This window comes from Tigriopus californicus, chromosome 10, assembly GCF_007210705.1.
Source record: "Tigriopus californicus strain San Diego chromosome 10, Tcal_SD_v2.1, whole genome shotgun sequence".
NCBI lineage: Eukaryota > Metazoa > Arthropoda > Copepoda > Harpacticoida > Harpacticidae > Tigriopus > Tigriopus californicus.
In genome coordinates this window covers 8,761,757-8,767,314 of record NC_081449.1, presented here as the reverse complement: position 1 = coordinate 8,767,314, position 5,558 = coordinate 8,761,757, and positions in this window count along the sequence as shown.

Here is a 5,558-nt window from a genome sequence, read left to right as displayed (position 1 = left end):
GAGCTACAAGGTTTTAAAGACGTATCCGAGGACTTATGGCGCATTCGGTAGAGAAAATTTAGAGGAAAATACAAGGTGGGTGTTAACAATAAACACCCACCACTGTTAACAATATTTGTCCTTGCTCAAAGATTTGTTTTAACATTGAATCCCAAGCCTTCATCAAGAGGAACTGTTGAACACATGCACTTGTGTCATACTGCAAAAATCTAATTTTAACCTAAAGGCGATTGGTAGCCCATTCATTATTTGCCAATAATACAATGGCTCTGACATCACACTATTTTTTCCAAAAAAACAAAGGACGAAAGCATTTATATTCGTCTTGCATTTTTTGTTAATCAATTACTTTATCTTTATAATCTCCTCCTACGAATTCATGTATTGATTGGCATTAATAGGTAATTGATGGTGGACGTGTTTTACTTTTTCTATGTACTTTACCGTATGGTTTTTATACCTTTTCTTGACTTTTCTGATCACGCTGATTAACGTCAAAGGGTCGTTATTTTTCGTGCAATCTACATTGGTGAAAAACGCTAGGGTGGGATTATTCTGAACGGATTATGCGAGAATGGTGCATCACTGATCACTGTAGACCGAGGAAAAATATTGCATTTTGACGTCGAGAAGACATGTGAGAGAGCTGAAATTTTGTTCTTCAAAGGGCTCAAACTAGCTCAAACGAAGCTTTTGGAATGAGAAACGTCAAGACGGCGTCCAAAGCCGGTTTTCGTGAATTCTCTTGCTTTTCCTCTCAACGACAAAATGCAATTTTTTTCTCGCCATGCTGATCAATTTCTGCATTTCATGCCCTGCTTTACGCCTTACTAAAACGTTTTTGTGTTGTATGAAGGCCAGAAATGTATCTAGAACCACCAGGTAATGGGGTCAAGAAAAGGTTTCTAGCGGAGATTGTGGACTTTACGTGTAATGTTGAGGGGCAAGGAATTGGGGCAAAAGAAGTGGCTGATGTCTTATTTGATGAAATGAAAATTGGTCCAAGTGAGATTACGAGAATAATTGAGATTGGAAGACCTGCGAACACAATAAGCGTGGTCACATAAAACGGAAGTTATTGTCAGTGATGTAGTGGCTGTGAGAACAGATCGAACGGACGCAGCGAAGGGCGTGGAGGAGGGGTCCTCATTTTGACAAAGGACGTCTTATCTGCAGAGATCAGTTCAACACCAAGTGGAATTTGTGGTGTGCAACTTAAGACAATGGCCCTGTTCTGTTCGTACTTGTCACCGAATGCAAGCCGCACGGAGAAGGGCGAGCTGAACCGTTTTATTGGGTCAATGGGGCACGTGGTTTCGTGAACGCAAATTTTGAAATGCGACTGTACTAAATTTTACCCAGTCACATTTTCTAGATGTGCGTTCACGAAACTATCTGATACTCGCAGTTGGTGCAACTGGATACAAATCGCATCTCAAAATATGAACTCACGAAACCATGCCGGGGTGCCCCATTCAGGAGCCCTTTGTTGGGGATTTTTGGGATCAATTGGGAGAGATGTGCTGGACAATCAAGCAAAGGTGAAGCCTTCATGGAGGCCCCTAGAATTGGGGTTGGTAAAGTGTAGAAATTTCGGAAAAACATCTAAGATCGTTCACAATTATTCCTAGGCGAAGTTTTCAGACTTTCGGAACCTTACAAATGGAAATGATTGGGACATGTTGTTTTGACCATGGTCTATAAACCAAGCATGGATAATCCTAAAGCACATTCTTCTGAATGGGATGAATCATGAACAACTGGAATATGGACGGGGACGCTTGGTTTGGGAATTAGCTTTTCGCGATTGAGTTAACGCATTATGTTCTTCTTCAAATGAGAATGATCCCAGGCTACAACAATTACTCATTTCAATTTTCAGCTTGATCGAGCGACTGGATCAAAAGTTATGCCGTCTTAAAAGGCACTACAAAGCTCTTCAATGAATGAACGAACTAGCCCTCTTGTGGTAATTGATTACCAGAAGAGGGCTAAGTCATTCATTCTGTGCTCTGTTATGTACTGCACTTTGAGAGGGCATAACTTTTGACCCAGTCGTTTGATTGAGCTGACATTTGAAATACGCAATCGCAGGGATCTTGGGCCAGCCTTGTTTTAAGAAGAATTTAATTCATTGACTCGAATTGGAGTTGCTAATTTTCAACCTTACCATCCCAGTCCATACTCCAGTGGTTCATGGATGAATACATCCCCAAGAGACCAAGACGTGAGCTCAATAGACCACTGTGGTAAAAGAAGTCATCTACTTAAGAAGATCAGGAAGAAAGAAAGAAAATGAAAAACTGTTAAGCTCACTGGTCTAGTCAAAGACAAAGAGGAATTTTAACGATAAAAAAAAAACAAATTCAAAGTCAGGTGAGGCAGGCAAAGATAGACAGACTATGAGGAGGCTTTGTCGAGGCAGGAGAACCTAAGATCATTTTTTGGATATGCTCCAGGGATTTTGAAGGCCATTGGACATATTGGACCATTGCTAGATAGCGCTGGAATGTTGCGCGGCAATCTCCACGAAATGCTTCCACTTTTGGGGGACCAGTTTACCGTAGCATTCACCTCAATAGACCATGGAGATGGAGATAGAATACTTCATTAACCACATGCATTCCCTACACTTGGTCCACCGGTATTTTCGACGGGGGCCATTTTCAAGAAAATCGCGCGGCTGTCGCCGTCGGCGGGCCCTGATGGAGTTCCTCTCGCAGTACTAAAGGGGCTTGGCCGTTCCATATCAAAACCTCTGTATTTGTTGTTCAACGCCTCCTTGACGACTGGTACGCTAGCCAATGTATATCCATTGTTCAAGGGGGTGACCCCCGCTGCCTCAATAACTCAGGCCCATATACCTTACCTCTTCTGTATGCAAATTAATGGAACGCTTGCTCAAGGATCATATTAGGGATTACTTGGATGTGAGCAACCTATATGACGCATGGCAACACGGGTTTAGATCTGGCCGATCGTGTCAGACAAACCTCTTGAGCCATCATGAATATGTGAGTAGAGCCATGGACTGAGGACAGGCAATGGCAGCAATTTATGTTGATCTGTCAAAGACGTTTGACCATGTTGACCATTGGATCCTTATGGAAAGAGTCGCTCCAACCAGAATTGGGATTGAATGTGGTGCGTGGATCAAAGATTGGTTAAAAGGGCGATATCAGCCTATTATTCTGAATGGCTTGTCGTCTGAGTGGGCACCAGTAAATGTGGGAGTTCCACGGGGCAGCGTACCGGGACAGCTTCTCTTTTCTATTTTTGTGAGTGATTTGCACTCATCGGATGACAAGATTAGAGTTCTGAAGTTTGCAGATGATACAAAAAAAATCCGAATGATCCAGAATGAGGATGACAGAGTGCTATTCCACAAGGGAATTGACAGGTTTGGTTCTGGGGCTGAAGGGAATGGGATGGTTTTCAATCCCTCAAATCAAAGGTGGTGAGGTTTGGAAGGTCTTTCACCTCATGTCAGTATGAAATGGGCGGGGTTCCTCTTGAAGTCGTCAAGACTTACTGAGATCTAAGTGTATTGATGGACCAGGATTTGAAGTTTTCCAAACATTGTGCTCAAGTTGCAGCCAAGGCAAATCATATAATCCTCACCATTAAGCTAAAGTTTACCACCAAAGATCCATCCCTACTGCTCCGACAATTCACAGTCTATGTACGACCTAAGCTGGAATTTTCCACTCAAGTCTGGAACCAGGATAAAAAAGACATTCGAATACTGGAGTCACCACAACATTGGTTTACAAAGGCGTTGCGAGGATTGGGAGGTTTTTACTGTAGTTCCTACGCTGAACGACTTGAACACTGCGGTTTGATTAGCTTGAGACTTCGTCAATTGCAGCTTGATTTGTTATTGTTATATTAAAAGTCTGTTAACCAGGTGGCGGCTGAGTCCGCCCTAATAGAGACTTGGAAGATCATGAACACTTGTCAGCATCCAGATCACATCCTACTGCAACCAACCAAACCGATCGACCAACAACGAACAACAAGAAGCCAGGCCAAAGGGGATGTGAACCTCGCGGTGCCGGAGGAAGCCACCTTCTATGTACAGGGAAGGCTCCTCTGGAACCTGATCGGTCCACTTACCCGAAATGCCACCACATTAACTCAGTTCAAAAATAGCATAGCAAAATTCATCAACTCTTGTCCTTTATAACCTTTCAATCCGTCACACCTGTCATTTACCCTCAGCTTACCCCTCGATTCCACAATATGTCCACCATTTCTCGCAACTCTAAAACAGTCACACAGCTTAAATATTTTTAAATACAAATACAAAATTGACGTGGAAAATTCTTTACAATTGGGTGGATGTGGGATGTGGGAACGTTTTGGAATTGGATCAATTCGAGTATTTTGAAACCTCTTACAATACCAGATCATCGAGTGAAAGACATCTTCGCCAACCGGCTTTTAGAAGATGGGCCCGTGAGAACTCGTTTTTCGTGCGGGTAATTTCGTATTGGAATTCTTTACCGTTTTACCTTAGGAGTTTTGAATAAGTGCAAAACTTTAAGGCGTCTCTCTCCGTCATTCTGAAGAGACACTTTTGTCATTTGGAGGAGGGATTACTTGTGTGATTGTTTCCACTAGGAGTTTGCTTTAATCTTAAATATATTTTCTTTCCTATACTCTTAATACTCATTGCAAGATGATTTGGGTGAAATAAACAATAAACAACAACTCGAACGAACTTGAATAGAAGGAGATGGCGCTCAACCAAAAAAATCCCCAGAGAATGGAAATAAAAATGAGCTGGAATTGAACGAGGGAAAAAACAAATACGACTTATTAAGGAAATTATTGAATAACAAAATTCATGAATTACATATGTACAAGTGCAAGAAAGCGTTGTCATCAAAGGAGGAAAACAAGCAACGCCCACTCTTTGACACTCTGATTTTTTTCTGTATGCTTACATTAGATGGCAGAATGAAGTCCAATGTGCCGGGTTTGTACCCAATTCCAATGAAAAGAACTGTTTTTGGGTTGTCATAACATGATGACGAAGGTTTGTTTCGCTTGACTTTGTCCGCAGTTCGATTTCCTTGCAATCGGAAGATCGGGCATGCGCTTGATTAGTCAATTTCGCCAACTCAGAGTTACCCTACACAAGCTCAAAGTTCGAAGGCCATCGTGACATCCAAAATCAAACTTACTGTATCAATTGGTGTGACAACCAACAAATATTGACATATACAGGCTCTCATGTGTTCAGTGCTCCATAGATAACAACTAATGAGTTGTTATTAGAGACCGGCAACTAGGTTTAGGTACCTCGGCCACATCGAGACAAGAGACAATTTTGATAATCAGCGACTGGTATTCGTCAATTACTTGAAGTGTCTTCATCTTGGGTTGGAGAAGAACTCGGCCCATGAAAAGTCAATTCTGAAAATCATTCTGGCTATGGTGGGAAGGAGTAGGCACACAAATGGACAGTTGGGCGGGCCGCCGGTGGGCGAGCTCATCATGGACAGGTAGAAAGAAATTAGTACGCACATCTTAGCCCTACAGCAGCAGCAGCA